The sequence below is a fragment of the Anabrus simplex genome, chromosome 2 (assembly GCF_040414725.1).
Source record: "Anabrus simplex isolate iqAnaSimp1 chromosome 2, ASM4041472v1, whole genome shotgun sequence".
NCBI classification, from domain to species: Eukaryota; Metazoa; Arthropoda; class Insecta; order Orthoptera; family Tettigoniidae; genus Anabrus; species Anabrus simplex.
In genome coordinates this window covers 407730952-407748126 of record NC_090266.1, presented here as the reverse complement: position 1 = coordinate 407748126, position 17175 = coordinate 407730952, and the positions used below count along the sequence as shown (strand labels likewise).

General features: G+C 44.1%; 1 protein-coding gene across 3 annotated transcripts in view; it reads right to left on the bottom strand.

Annotated features, from left to right (window-relative positions):
• LOC137496881 (transient receptor potential channel pyrexia-like) overlaps positions 1-16804 on the bottom strand; it is a 297631-nt gene extending 280827 nt beyond the window's left edge. For all 3 annotated transcript variants that reach the window (XM_067140820.2, XM_068226188.1, XM_067140821.2), the window contains exon 1: positions 16768-16804. The gene's annotated coding sequence lies outside the window, so the exon portion shown is untranslated. The remainder of the gene's footprint in view (positions 1-16767) is intronic.
• Positions 16805-17175: the final 371 nt, after the last annotated feature.

Here is a 17175-nt window from a genome sequence, read left to right as displayed (position 1 = left end):
CTTCTTATTCTTGAAAGCAATGATGCCGATCCTTCTGTGGCTTCCGTGGTCCGCTAAGCCATGAACCTCTTCAAATACCTGGAAACCATGGTCTTTCAGCGTTGTCGCAGTTAACGAGCGGATGTTATGACGACGCGTATTCCTTAAAAGTTCACCATGAGGACAAGATCCCAGAACATGCGCATGAGTTTCAATCTCCTTGAGGCAGCGCCTACAAAGGGAATCGTTCCTTGTACCGATCTAACTGCTGAAATGTTTGCTGTCATCTTAATTGCCTCACTCCATGCACTACATGACACGCCTTGATGGTCTCGAACCCAGCAGCTGGCAGGAGTATATTCATTGTATAAACATACACCTCTTCCTTTCTGCTGCAAGTTACACTACTCACTGAATGCCCTTTCTCTCAGTACTCTTCACACTTTTCTGGTATGTAGGCGAGGATGTAGCAAACTGTCAGATGGAGGGACATTGAGGAATTGTAGCGAAAGAGTTATTTCTTCTTAAGATTTTTTGTAGCATGGATGTATTCGTCCAGTAGCGTAGCCAGGATTTCAGTTTGGGGAGGGCCCATTCATCCAGAATTTTATTCTCATAGGTGTCCAAACTTCCAAAGTGTAGGTGGTGTAGAATACCTAAGAAAGTAAATTAGTGTCTTTGGATCCAAGTAATAGTGGATGATTCGTGCGGATTCCGGAAGCTAATATTAATCTTCTTCTTATTCTTCTACCGCTTTTCCCACACCTGTGGGTTCGCGGGTGCAAACTGTGCCACACATGTGAAATTGGCCCTCTTTTACGGCCAGATGTACTTCCCGACGCCAACCCTATATGGAGGGATGTAATCACTGTTGTGTGTTTCTTTGGTGGTTGGTAGTGTAGCATGTTGTCTGCATATGAAAAGGAGAGTGTTGGGACAAACGCCAGTCCCCGAGCCAGAAGAATTAATCAGACGCAATTAAAATCCCCAACCCGGCCAGGAATCGAACCCGGACTCCGGAAGCTAATATTAATATACATTATATATAAAATGCTTGATAAAAGTACATTCGTTAAAACTCCTGGGGTGTCTGGACTCCTTGGTCTACAACCCCCCCGCCAATCTCTGTTACTCCCATCCCAACATAAGTGCAGCATTTCATATATTCCGAGTACAAGTGAAATGAATGCAAGAATAAACAGTTTGAGTAAAGATGCAATATTCTGGTTTATAATAAATACGATAATATTATTATAATAATGGTCATGTGATAAGCAATAAAAATGTGACATTTTGTACAAACAATGCGGCATAGAAATACACACACACAAACGCGACGCGCGCGCGCGTCGAATACAGGTTTCTCGCCCTTCTTGTCCATGGTTAGATGACGAAGCCAAGAGAATGATGGCCCACCGTGAGTCGTTATTTCGACATTATAAACAAACCCTAGATGACACAGACTTCGAATCTTACCGCATCTTAAGAAATCGCACAAAGCAGTTAATCAGAAATTAAAAAATGTATATATTTCCGGAATTTAGCTAAAATTCTAATCGCGCATGGGACAAACTTAGAGCTCTGGGAATAGGAAAACATCAACAGAGACAGACAACTCCTGACATTCCACTAAACGAACTGAACGATTACTTTAGTAGAATAAATATTCAACCTACCCCAATTAACTGCACCGACTCACCGCCTCCCCTCCAGCCAATAGACCATTCACATTTCACAGTGTCACAGAAAATCAGGTTAAAAAGACTTTGTATTCCATTAAATCAAAGGCTACAGGTGTAGATGATATTCCTATTACTTTTATACATAACATTATGGGTGCTGTCCTGCCTATACTACTGACGCACATACTGAACTACTGTTTACTAAATGGAACTTTCCCTACTGTCTGGAAAACAGCCAATATTGTACCAGTACCTAAGAGTTTAGACCCACAATCACCCTTTGACTATCGTCCTATGTCTATACTCCCTGCGCCTTCTAAAGCCTTCAAACGGTTAGTATACGTGCAAGTTCTGGAATACCTAAATAAAAATGCTCTTTTGGACCCTTTGCAATCTGGATTTAAGAAGGATCACAGTACCGCGACAGCACTTTTGAAGGTTACTGAAGACATTAGAAACACTCTGGACAAACTATTGCTCATTATACTTTTCCTTCTTGACTTCAGTATCGTCTTTGACACTATAGTGATTCCGACTATGATAAAGAAAATGAAACTGCTAAATTTCGACCTGGCTGCTTTTAAGGTTTTTAGTTCTTATTTGAGTAACCGTCAACAACGTGCAACAGTAAACGACAAGACCTCTAAATGGAAAATGAAACTCACTGTTTTCCTACAAGGCAGTATTCCAGGGCCCCGAATTTTCTGTATTTATATCAATGACATATCATTTGTGACAGGAAATAACACACACCATCTCTATGCTGACGATCTTCAAATACATCGACACTGCAAGACAAGATATTAACAATGCCCTCCGACGACTCAATATACACTGACTGACAGAGCAAATGCAACACCAAGAAGGAGTGGTCAGAACCTTATGCCAATTGCAGGGTAGACTGACGTCACTGAGGTATGCTCATGATGTGAAATGCGCCGCTGTGTTGCGCACGTAGCGAACGATAAATGGGACACGGCGTTGGCGAATGGCCCACTTCGTACCGTGATTTCTCAGCCGACAGTCATTGTAGAACGTGTTGTCGTGTGCCACAGGACACGTGTATAGCTAAGAATGCCAGGCCGCCGTCAACGGAGGCATATCCAGCAGACAGACGACTTTACGAGGGGTATGGTGATCGGGCTGAGAAGGGCAGGTTGGTCGCTTCGTCAAATCGCAGCCGATACCCATAGGGATGTGTCCACGGTGCAGCGCCTGTGGCGAAGATGGTTGGCGCAGGGACATGTGGCACGTGCGAGGGGTCCAGGCGCAGCCCGAGTGACGTCAGCACGCGAGGATCGGCGCATCCGCCGCCAAGCGATGGCAGCCCCGCACGCCACGTCAACCGCCATTCTTCAGCATGTGCAAGACACCCTGGCTGTTCCAATATCGACCAGAACAATTTCCCGTCGATTGGTTGAAGGAGGCCTGCACTCCCGGCGTCCGCTCAGAAGACTACCATTGACTCCACAGCATAGACGTGCACGCCTGGCGTGGTGCCGGGCTAGAGCGACTTGGATGAGGGAATGGCGGAACGTCGTGTTCTCCGATGAGTCACGCTTCTGTTCTGTCAGTGATAGTCACCGCAGACGAGTGTGGCGTCGGCGTGGAGAAAGGTCAAATCCGGCAGTAACTGTGGAGCGCCCTACCGCTAGACAACGCGGCATCATGGTTTGGGGCGCTATTGCGTATGATTCCACGTCACCTCTAGTGCGTATTCAAGGCACGTTAAATGCCCACCGCTACGTGCAGCATGTGCTGCGGCCGGTGGCACTCCCGTACCTTCAGGGGGTGCCCAATGCTCTGTTTCAGCAGGATAAAGGATAATGCCCGCCCACACACTGCTCGCATCTCCCAACAGGCTCTACGAGGTATACAGATGCTTCCGTGGCCAGCGTACTCTCCGGATCTCTCACCAATCGAACACGTGTGGGATCTCATTGGACGCCGTTTGCAAACTCTGCCCCAGCCGCGTACGGACGACCAACTGTGGCAAATGGTTGACAGAGAATGGAGAACCATCCCTCAGGACACCATCCGCACTCTTATTGACTCTGTACCTCGACGTGTTTCTGCGTGCATCGCCGCTCGCGGTGGTCCTACATCCTACTGAGTCGATGCCGTGCGCATTGTGTAACCTGCATATCGGTTTGAAATAAACATCAATTATTCGTCCGTGCCGTCTCTGTTTTTTCCCCAACTTTCATCCCTTTCGAACCACTCCTTCTTGGTGTTGCATTTGCTCTGTCAGTCAGTGTATATGCACAACGAAACTCTCTTATATTAAACCGCACAAAATCTTAGGCAATAATAATCGGATCACGAAAACTACTGAGCTGCTCAAACAATGTCGCAATCCGCCTATCCTACTGATTGGTAAAATTATTTCCTACAGTAAATGGTTAAAAATCTCGGCGTAATGACGACTGAAACAGTTGATTGGTCTGATTACACGAAAGAAATACATAAAAAGATTTTTGGAGTGCTTCATCCTATGAAACGGCAGAGGGATATATTTCCATTTGAGCTACACGCCAAACTAATACAGACACTGTTTCTCCCTATTCTTGGTTACTGTGACGTCGTTTTAGTTGACATGACGAGAGAAGAAACACTTAAACTTCAATGAGCACTCAATTCCAGCCTGCGATTTATTTACAACAGCGGGTACGATGTTCATACCACCCCATACTATCAGGCTATCTCATGGCCGATGTCTGGTAAACGTCGGCAGTTACACAGTTTAACGATGGTGTTTAGAGTGGTAGCTAAAAGTCAGCCAATGTATATTTCTTCTAGATTCATCATTTTACCACCATTTCACAACTTAAATACACGTTCTAGATTCATTCTTTCTATTCCACTGCACCGCACAAATAAAATTAATAGATCATTTGTGGTGACTGTCGCCAGATTATGGAATTCCCTACCTGCTCAGGTCAAGGAAACTAGATTTTTAAATCACGATTTAAGGTCACCCGCCGAGACTACCTGCTGAGGACAGCTGACTGAATGGTTGAAGTATGAATATGTGCGTGCCTGAGAATTAGTCATTTTAAGAGTTTTTAATGTTAATTTAGTAATTTATTTAAATTTACTTTCAATTCTATTAATTTATGTAGTTATAACTATTTTAAGTATCTCAGTATGTTATTTAAGATTCTGATTAGTATGTGGTTAAGTATACGAGAGGACCTGGAGCCCTAACTTTACCACTGTACAGAAGGCACTAATAAAGAAATACAGAATGTAACGTGTATGTGTATAGCTATTTTGTTAGTTGGTAAAGAAAAATACACGTCACAACACATGCTACGTAGGGTTTACCTTGTCCTATTAATTTCCCTCGTGGTTAGGGCCACGCATCTGTGATCTTGCATCCGGGAGATAGTGAATTCGAACCCCACTGTCGGCAGCCCTGAAAATGGTTTCCCGTGGTTTCCCCATTTTCACACCAAGCAAATGCTGGGACTGTACCTGTGGCCGCGGCCACTTCCTTCCCACTCCTCGGTCTTTCCTATCCCACCGTCGCCATAAGACCTATCTGTGTCGGTCCGACGTAAAGCAAGTTGTTAATTACTTTCCCTCGCAAGCCTGGGATACAGAATATAGTAGTATAAAGTTACAGTTTTGTGACGCTAATATTCGTATGTATAATTTTTATTAACATGCCAGAAACCAACGACACGAAGCTGTTGCCATTTCAACGCCGTTTTAAGGGCCACAGACCCAAGCCGGGATTTGAACCTGCGAACTCGGACTCAGAACGACAGTGACTCAACCAACTGAGCCACATGAAAAGGAGTCATTTGTAATTATTGTTATAAATAGATACAGTTAGTATTTTTACAAAGGTCTTATGAGGAGCATTTGGTACGGAGTACGATTTCCAACTGCCCTAAATGCACGACGCCGGATTGAAGAACTAGCTTGAAGCTAAAGAGCCTTGCAGGGGTGTCGCTTCCTTCTCTGTTCACTTTTTCAAACCAAAATCCATGGCGTAACAGACCCGAAGGGCCATCAACTACCAAGCGACTGCTGTTCAGCCCGGAAGCCTGCAGATTACAAGGTGTCGTGTGGTCAGCACAACGAATCCAATTCCGCCGTTATTCTTGGCTTTCTAGATCGGGGCCGCCATCTCACTGTCAGATAGCTCCTCAATTATAAACACGTGGGCTGAGTGTACCTCGAACCAGCCCTCAGATTCAGGTAAAAATCTCTGACCTGGCCGGGAATTGAACCCGGGGCCTCCGGTAAGAGGCAGGCACGCTACCCCTACACCGCGTGGCCGGCTGGTTACTTTCAGGTCTCCTTATTTTAGAATTTTACTTAAGGCATCCTGCATTCGATTCCCGGCACTGACAGAGTTAAGAAAGACATGGGATGGGGAAGATGCAGCCTTGTTTGTGGGTGCAGTAGAGTTGGCCTTGAGTCTCCCGTAATCGAAATATCTACGACCTGGAAGGCAGTCACCTTCACGGGGTGTAGTACTAAAGTGGTTCCTTTCTTTAAGAAGACAAATTAAATTAAGATTCTACTTCCTCACAAACGAAGAACGATATTATCAATTTTACGAACAGTTTCAATAATGCAGCCGGTTTATGTTAAGAGTACAGAAGCTATGATTGTACATGGTAACAATCAAAATCATCAATATCTACCGAAGATCCGTCACCGCACTCAGTAGGGCCGGCTTTCTTTTCATATCCACCGGACGAGTTGGCCGTGCGGTTAGGGGCGCACAGCTGTGTGCTTGCATCCGGGAGATAGTGGGTCCAAACCCCACTGTCGGCTGCCCTAAAGATGGTTTCGTGGTTTCCCATTTTCAAACCAGGAAAATGCTGGGGCTGTACCTTAATTAAGGCTACGACCGCTTCCTTCCCACTCTTATCTCTTTCCCTTTCCATCGTCGCCATAAGACCTACGGTGCGACGTAAAGCAAATTCGAAATAAAATATATAAAAAACTTTTCACAACCCCTTACAAGGAAAAGTTGTATCCACTGTACTGACATGGACTTACTGAAATTATTTTGTCGGTACGCCACTGTATCCACTCACCATTTATGGTACGAGGTAAGCCCGAAGAATGGTTGGATACTCAAAATACACCACCATAAATGACGCGGTTATGGCTCAAGAGTATAAGGAAAGGTAAGGGACGGGTTCTAGTGTTTTAAGTAGGATCCATATCAATAGAACGTGACTTCCCATTTAAAAAATGTTTCATGCATCTACTGCGATTGAAGCCTGGACCGTCCTGATGAGAAGATAGAACCATTGGAACTGAGTTATCACGCCCGCCAATTACACAATATTTACCCGCACTTTTGATGGTGCCATTTGAGGTTCCAATCAGTCCCCGGGCATTTGACAAAATCGAGCTTAGGCACGCATCCGCGATTGTCTTGCTACTGTTAGAATAAATAAAAACTTTTTCATAACTTACCGAGGATGCACATCGTTTTGGGTTCTCAGTGACAAAATGGTCCCCCTTTAAAAAAAGTTACTTATATTGCACAAACTGGGGAACTAACGTGCAGCTCAAAATCCTGTCACAGTCTTCCTCATGCTGCAACTTAAACACAGCACATCTCTCAACTACGGTACAACCCGAGGATCCCTAGGACTTCGTTGTTTCCTGGAACCGATGTGCAAAAGCTGACACGATGTTGTAAGCTTGCAACTGTTTCTGGCCGTGGCCCCTGTTATCTCGGTGGTCACGTTCCGGCACCATACTGAGTAATTCTTTGCTAATTACCATTTTCCTCGTGTCTTGACATTTGTCAACACAAGGTTACATTCCCAATACAGAGGCCTCTACAGGGAAATATCCCCGCGCATCACAATCCTAAGTGTTTTCCTTTCATTCAAGCAGTACAAATATGGAGAATTATGTATGGTCCTTTTGAGCCTTGCTAGTAGATTCTTTGTCGCCAAGGTAATTTAAAATTTCGGCGTAAGTTTTTAAGTTGTTCGTACCGTATGTAAAACAAGGGCTGATCCTTGCCCTAGTTTCAGGAAACATTTTGGGGGGTCCCGGCCCCTCTGAACGGGAGTTGTAGCTTATCGCACCCGGGGCCAGTGTGTCTTGGACGAATGCACTCTACGAGACAGTGCTCTCCAGGTCTACGTCGTAAGCGTAAACGACCATCACTTGTGTGCAGGCAGAATCTGCTTTCAGCGCTGAAGATAGTGATGGGCTAGCGACGGAATCGAGTAGAATCGAGTAATGTGCTTTTAGAATCGGTATACTCGACTCCAGACTCGAGTCCAAGCATACTAGTGCCGCTATCTATGGACATGTCTTAGAAGTATAATCTATTGTACTGGATTGCACGGCATTCAGGGTCACTCACAGAACATTTTTTGATGTGGATTGCACTATGTTTGCTGCTGATGATTGGTTTTATTGAGTCATCGGTCGTCAATAATTTGATTGTTACGATAATTATTATCATCATAGGCAAAATATTTATGACTTACTAACAAACCGTCAACTTGAAAGATAGACAAGTAGGACCGAAGATGAGCGTGGGATGGGGACACTTTCCACACTGTGGTGGGGACCTTTTCTAATGTCGATAACGGCAGCGTTCTATTATTATTATTATTATTATTATTATTATTATTATTATTATTATTATTATTATTGTGCAGCCTGTAAGTAGCCACCAGGGATTTTTGATAGCTATGAAATATTATTCCCGGACGTCCTTGTAGGAAAACGTGTAATAATATTCTGTGAAATAATGACAATATTACTGCCAGAGAATTTATTGCAAAGATCCACGTGTAGGGCGTTCAGAAACATACATGTGCTGTAGTATCACTTATTATTATTGTCAAACTCGTTGGCTGAATGGTCAGAGTACTAGCCTTCGGATCAGTGGGTCCCGGGTTTGATTGCCGGCCGGTTCGGGGATTTTAATCACTTCTGATTAATTCCCCTGGCTCGGGGACTGGGTGTTTGTGCCCATCCCAACACTCTCCTCTTCATATTCACACAACACACTACACTACAAATCACCACAGAAACACGCAGTTCGGTTAGGGGCGCGCGGCTGTGAGCTTGCATCCGGGAGATAGTGGATTCGAATCCCACTGTCGGCAGCCCTGAAGATGGCTTTCCGTGAGTTCCCATTTTCACACCAGGCAAATGCCGGGGCTATACCTTAATTAAGGCCACAGCCGCTTCCTTCCACTTCCTAGGCCTTTCCTATCCCATCGTCGCCGTAAGACCTATCTGTGTCGGTGCGACGTAAAGCCAAAAAAAAAGTACTGCTCACATCCCGCCGCTATTCTTCGACCTTCGCTCAACTTCTAAAGACTACACTCGGTTTTGTTCCTTTGTACAGTCATGTGTTGCAATAAAAAACGTCAAAACGGAGGGTGTATTTTGTTAATTGCGTTCATTGTTTAGCTAAAACAGAATGACGTTCTGTCTTATGATTTGCTTCGTGTACATACATCACATTCCAGACGCCTAATCTTAATACCCTACATTATATCTGCCGAAAGTATGATGTAAGTATAAACTATTCACCTGTCCTCTCGGACGATTGTAGGCATACCGTGACAGTGAAAAAAATGAAATGGCGTATGGCTTTTAGTGCCGGGAGATCCCAAGACGGATTATGATGGTTAACATTCCCGACCCTGCCGGGAATCGAACCCGGGACCCCTGTGACCAAAGGCCAACACTCTAACCATTTAGCCATGGAGGCGGACACCGTGACAGTGATTTTAAATAATAATAATAATAATAATAATAATAATAATAATAATAATAATAATAATAATAATAATAATAATAATAATAATGTTGTGAGTTGGATCCCTTCCTTTTTTCTCTCTGATTAGTGTTATATAGAGGATGGTTGCCTAGTTGTACTTCCTCTTTAAACAATAATCACCACCACCACTTTTACGTCCAACTACGTACATTTTTATGGTTTTCGGAGATGTCGAGGTGCCGGAATTTAGTCACCCAGGAGTTCTTTCATGTGCCAGCAATTCTACTGACACGGGGCTGTACCTTAATTAAGGCCACGGCCGCTTCCTTCCCACTCCTAGCCCTTCCCTGTCCCATCGTCGACATAAGACCTATCTGTGTCGGTGCGACGTAAAGCAACTAGCAAAAAAAGAAAAAAGTAGGAAAGACCATAATATGAAGACAATGTTGGAATTCAAGAGGACAAATTGGGGGAAATATTAATTCATAGGAAGATGAATTAGGGACCTGAATAATTTGTCGAGGGAAAGGTTCGATAAGTTCCCAAAATCCTTGAAATAATTTAAGATAACACCAGGTAAACAGTTGATAGGGAATCTGCAGCCTGGGCGGCAGCCCTAAATTCAGATCAATGGTGACTGATTGATGATGCCATATCCCTCTCCAGAAGTGGAAATCTTGTTTCTAAATTTTTCGACTTGCTGGAGGGGGAATGGAACGTCCGTCCTTCCGTGTGAACCGTCCGGCTCCATGGCTAAATGGTTAGCGTGCTGGCCTTTAGTGACAGGGGTCCCGGGTTCGATTCCCGGCAGGGTCTGGAATTTTAAACTTAATTGGTTAATTTCGCTGGCACGGGGGCTGGGTATATGTGTCGTCTTCATCATCATTTCATCCTCACCACGACGCGCAGGTCGCCTGCATCTCGCGAGCCGAACTTGTCCTCGGACACTCCCGGCACTAAAAGCCATAGGCCATTTCATTCCCTGTGAACCGAGTACGCCTTTAGCGCCTTGGCTAGGCAACTCCTATCGACTAACTATAGCCGAGCTGAGTGGTTCGGACTGTAGAAGCGCTGACCTTCTGAGTCGAAGTTGACGGGTTCGGTCCCGACTCAGTCCGGTGGTTCTCGAGGGTGCTCAATTACGCCAACATTGTGTCGGTAGATTTACTGGCGCGTAAAATAACTTCAGCGGTACAAAATTCAGGCACCTCGGAGTCTCCGAAAACTGTAAAAATATAGTTTGTGGGAAGCAAAACGAGTAACATTATTATTATTATTATTATTATTATTATTATTATTATTATTATTATTATTATTATTATTACGGCGCTGAGAATCAATTACATTGTACTTTATTATTAGAACGATTTATCTATAAAACCTGATGATTCGTAGCACTAATGAACCCACCAACCTACATCGTTAATTCACGTTTCAGCGGAAAAGTGAAAGGTTAACGTTGGTCCGATAAACAAGTGTGTAAATATGGAGTAGAAAAAGAATTTTATTCTTTATATATTCTATATGAAATTATTTATATTACACTGTGGTATAACTTTTGCGTGTTTAAAAATCTAGGATTTGGTATGAGTAACATCTATCAAAAGACTTAAAACTAGTAGTTACGGCTCGAGTCATCTATACTGCACTCCTGGAGTAGCTTATAAGGGTATTGCTCAAGAAGTGGAGTCAAATCTGTTATTGAATGTTACCAAGGTTTGACGGTCGAACGATTACAAACAATATTATTTTCAAAGCTAAATGTTTTACCCTAAAACTATAATTTGATTAGTAGATCATTTTCAAACTAATAAGTAACTTAGCATTAACAAAACTGACCTGTCTGTTACAAGGAATATATTAAATAATACACACACCAAAATAAAGTTTTGGAGTTTACCACAGAAATTCCGACGAAACATGTAAGCGGAACATACCTGCATGCTCAGTTACAGAAATATAAACGGTGTCTGTTAGGGAACGGAGTGTTGGTTTCTCATTTTACATTATACATGCCAACCTCCGAAGACTTAATACACAGACTCGTCCTTTTGCAGTGGAGTAACATGTAACCTCCTTGGATTTTCTCAAACACACGTTACCGATGGTTGTCAGGAATAGGATATATGTTGATAATCTAAGGCTGTATGATGTTCAGGTGTGAGAGCTCGGCTTCACCATGGCCGTTGCGAGTGAAATCACGCACCATACAACCAGTTTCTTACCATTCAGGTAGACGCATGACGTCATGTAGCCTCTATGAAGTCATTATTCAGCAAAGTAAATTCATCTGAGGGCTCCTCCGAACCGAATATTGTAGATAGCTGGCATCGCCTGTAGTTGTAACCCACGGGTGACCTGCCATCCAGTCGTCAACAGAACCTGTGTTCATGTAACGAATCCAAATCACATAGCTTCGATTCACTCGTATGCGTTTGGTTTTCCTCGTTGATAGTACTTCCTGGCGTGAACAAACCACTCATCCCAATCTTTTTTTTCTCGGCCGGGTGGCCCACATCTATAATCGCAGCCCAGCCGAGCTCAAAAAAGCACAAATAGGCAGACGCCTAGTTGGCAGTCGCCTCCCCAATACCATGCCTTACGTACTCCTCCCTTGGGTAGATCTCTCTATCCCAGAGACTGAAATTCAGCAAGCACTTAAATCACAATATGCTCAATTGGTAAAATCCTTTCGAGTAATAGATGGCCGAACGAAGAGACCTTCAGAACACCTCTTACTACAAGTCAGGACCGACCAAGAAGTGCACCGCCTAATACTACAGGGAGTCAACCTTCGGAACTACAACTACGTAGTAATAACTCCGCCACAGAACATCATAGACCAACTGCAAGCCAAACCTGAACTAATTCCCATCCTCCACGAGCCTCCAATAAAGACTAAACCAATGCCACTTTCCCTCCCTATCACAACCACTACCACAACCATCATAACCACTACCAGCACCCATGCCACAACCATAACCACCACCAGCACACCCTGCCACTCCTTCCCGGTCATGACATCGACCCTCCCCCCTCCTCCCATCTACCAACCCCCCAGTCCACAGCAAACAATGTCCGAAATAACCCTGCAGGACTATACCGCTGACCACGCAACACCATCCGAACAAGAGTACCTCAACGACCGAGCAACGCCGACTGAGCAGCCACCATCTCCCATGTCCATCCACAGCTGTGTACTGCGTGGCATCAACCCTGACATCCCTACAAGAAACATCATCCAGGAACTCCGCACTGCAGGCATCCCAGTGAAGAAGGCCATAAGGATCCGAAACAACCAGGGCCCTACCTATATGGTCCGCCTGCAGCTACCATCAGAACGAGAAGTACAACAACTCATCAACAACGGAGCACAAATTTATGGCGAATATCATCGTGTAGAACCCTCCTTTTCACCACCCCCATCCACCCGCCAACCTTCAACCACTATGCATCCCCGCCCCCGGCCACCCCCCACGCAAATCCCACCATATCACCAAGCTCTCCCACCTCTCCCTCACACCAGCCCCTACCAGCCGCCCACATCCTCACTGGATCTCCTCCACTTCCTCATCCTGTCTCTTCACAACTGTACTACCACTCTCCATCTCCTAACCTCACACCTGCTCCCAACCATGGCCATCCCACCTTACCCACAGTCAAACCTAATCCCAAACCACATATACTAAAATTGTATCCCCTAGCATAACACCAAATTGTAAGCCAAATGTAAAACACCATTGTATCTATTGTAAATAAGTATCACCATTGTAACACCATTGTATTTAACCTAATAAAAAGCACAAGAGCAGAGACTGCACACTTAGCCAAGAGGTCAAACTCCCCAAATTCACTAAAACCCAACGCTTCCCCTTTCTCACTTCAAACCAGTCCAAATCCCCGAACCCCGCCAAATCTCCTGGCCAGAGAGAAGGCGTTACCTTCTAGGTGGCCCGCCCCTCCCCTTCGGGGAGGGGAATGAAAACATCCCCCTTGGTCCTTGGTCACTACGGGAGCAGATCAGCGATAGCAGAGTAGGCTTCGCCTGGTCCGTGGTCCGACATCTCTGCATTCCGATCGACCGACCAACCGAGCAGAGGATGGTGGCTACGGTTCTACAGTGACTCTACACTTCTGGGGCTGATTCCCACCGCCAGCTGTACTGAGAATGGTTTTTCCCTGGCTTTCCATTCTCCTGCACTATGGCGAATGTCGGGACTTTTCCTAGTCTAGGCCACGGCCGCCAACCCCATCACCTTCACCACGTATCTCTATTACCACCAGAAATCTCCTGGCCTGAGGAACGGCATCATCGTCTAAGTGGCCCGCCTCCTCCTTCAGGGGAGAAATTAAAACTATTTAGTAGTAGCAGTAGTCACTACGCGTATACAATCAAATGTTGACATTGGTCTTTTCGCCATAGCATAACATCCATACAGTGTTCACAAATGTACGAGAATGCTTCAATCCTGATGCTACGTCTTCAGTTGATATAATTCATGTCCTTTAAATCGAGATCTATGGATAGGTGCAGTTTTGTTCACATTTACGGCCACTATACAGATTGCTCTATTGATGAAAATGAAAACCTACAACCTGTTTTCCAGTCATTGACCGGGTCAGGGATGTGATGAATGAAACAGATATAGGCTATTAGTACGATGGGGTCGCCACTCCCAAAGTGATTTATTAATGAGTGATAAATGCTATGAAATGATAATGGAGAGTGTTGCTGGAATGAAAGATGACAGGGAAAACCGGAGTACCCGGAGAAAAACCTGTCCTGCCTCCGCTTGGTCCAGCACAAATCTCACATGGAGTGACCGGGATTTGAACCACGGTATCCAGCGGTGAGAGGCCGACGCGCTGCCGTCTGAGCCACGGAGGCTCTGCTCTATTGATATGATGCAATTTATGCTGACTGCTGAAATCACCTACAGAGGTGATGTAAAATGTTCTTCGATGTGTGAGTTAAAGCTGCGCGTCCCATTTCAACTAGTTCTTCATGGAGCGAAAGTTTATTCCTCATATTAGTATGTCATCAAGTTATCTTGCAATCACAATCACGTAACGTTCATCTGTTACCGGTACCCATAGGCTAATTCACGAACTTTAGTATTTTCTTATACTCATTTATGAGCAGAAAATGTTATTCCTGGTTCTAGAAATACATAAGATCAGACTCCATACCGCAGAATACATTTTTCATGGTTCATAAAATTTTTAAGTTCGTAAACACGGACTAGTGCCACAGCTTAGGGAAAAGAAACAGCAATCTGGGAAATGCATCGTTAATTCTTTCAGAGTTGTACGTTTCAAGTCATTAAACGATGGAGAATCGAAGAGGGCACAATTTTGCTCCAGTAAACTGATAGTGATGGTAGTGATTATTGTTTTTAGATGAAGTACAACTAGGCAACCATCCTCTATACAACACTAACCACAGAGAAAAAATGGAAGGGACCCGACCCTTCAAACAATGAAGGTATCTGCCAAAGAAGGACAAGGGCCACAAATGGCATGAAAATGAATGACTCTCTAGCCCTCGGAACCTAATAGCATCGGGGTCGTAAAAACAAGAAGAGTGGACCAACGGAGGTCGTATAGGATAGATGAAAGTGAGGGTCTACGGGCCCCGTGGACGCCAACCCACGCTCCCAAGTTGAGAGTGGTGATTGTGGTGGTGGTGATGGTGGTGGTGGTGGTGGTGGTGGTGGTGGTGGTGGTGGTGGTGATGGTGGTGATGGTGATTATTTTCGCTAGGCAACCATCCTCTATATAACACTAATCAGAGAAAAAGAAGTGATCCGACACTTCGAAAAATGAAGGTATCGGCCAAAGAAAGACAAGGGCCACGAAGGGCGTAAAAATGAAAGATCCCCTAGCCTTCGGAACCTAATAGCGTCAGGGTGGGAATAGAACAAGAATTGGTCAAGAAAGTTCCGATAGGATAGATGAACGTGAGGAGCCTGGCACAAGTAAATGGAAGTACTGTCAGGACTCTCTGGGGCCCCCTTTAGTCGCCTCTTACTACAGGTGGGGGATACCCGTCGGTGTTATTCTATCACCCCCGCCCACAGAGGGATCCAGCAAAGTGATTCATTCTTAAAAAGATCCTGGAAATGCAGCGAAAAATCTGAGCAGCACGTTCGTAATACGATTTTAAATATATGTTCGAAAATAATAGTAGACTGCATATTAAATTATATCATGGGAAATATCAATCTGGGTGGAAGGATTTGTTAACATTGCATACAAATAGTAAGGTTATAAGTCGTTAATAAGTAGGAAGCTTTCGTTAAAATGTATACTAGTCTCACTGAGTTGAACGAGCCGTTTCACCCTTCTGTTTGTAATTTCGGTGAGATTGTGATTCGGCACATTGTCAACACTTTAAATGCAAAGACTTATGATGTCCCTGGACAATGCTGAAGAAAGGCACAAGGAACGAAACATACAGTGATATCCTCGGCGATAATACAGCTGAATTTGAAGAACCCAATCAAGTATTCACGACAGTTAATTTTATATTTCAGATTAATTCACAGGCTGCGTGAAATTAAGTCTGAAATACACCTTCGAAGTTGACAAAGGTCCGTGAATGTAACAGAGGAGGATTTTGATTATATGAAATCGGAACAGCCATTTGCGATACAAGAGCCATATTTGAGAAAATTGAGATCTAGTGGCTCGAAATGTTTATAAGTATACATAATGCTCTACAGAAAGTAATTTTTATGTATTTTGTTCAAATTCTGGAATTCAATTAATTCTTTTTACTTCATAATTTGAACTCTGCACAATGTTGACTTGGTGTGTTTCGGCTGAATAACTCGGTGACCGCGGTGCCCACTCAGAGTAGTTTCATGGCACGTGCATAAGACTGAAGTTAGGGATTGAAAAACTGTGTACAAACCTCCAGGTATATTTTCTGACTAACAAATAGGACTCTGAGAATGTCTGTTGTTGATTTGTAATTTAAGGAAGTTTAATGCCCAGTGGAGCATTCTATTAACTTACCGTAAGAAATTTAAACATAACCTACAATATATACATTCGTTTCTCCCCTCTGTATTATGCATTTCAACAACGCATAGTGGTGTCAGCGTGACGGCGAGTTCTGTCGGATAATTCATATTAAACACTGTCGCTGTCGAGTGATGATAACATCTCTAACAGTACTGACTCTCGTATACATTCTTCACACGTTCTAACAAATGATTCGGTTATTGGTAACCAAAACAAACGAATAAGAATGATGTTAATTTCTCCATTTGTTACTTAGTAGACAATAGAGTATTAATGAAAATCAATTAAGTTGTTGTTAGTGTTAATGAGGGTGGCATAGCGCCGAGCTGGCGCTTAGTTTACCTGCTTGACAGCGTCTGACTGGGGGCCGCACCCGAACTGCACTCGACTGAGGCGCACAACTATTTATAGGACAGGCGTCTCTCAGAAGAACGTAAGGATAGAGGCGTCAAGAAATGGGCGGGGCTCCTTTAGGTACAATGTAAGCGCCACATTATGCTCGGAAAGCAAATTACTAATGTGATCGGATCGAAATCAACTGTGATAGTCGCACTTACGAAGCAGAAATGCTATCCTGTAGCCAGTCGTTTCCTTATTACATTAAGTTCTCTTTTCTAATTAATCTTAAAGTGACATTGCGTAAGAATTTTTGTTTGTGTTAAGAATTCTCAGACAGAGGACGCTCCGTAGATGGAAAAAACATCTTGAAAATTTGCGGGTATGTCGCAGATTTATGAATGATGAGGATCG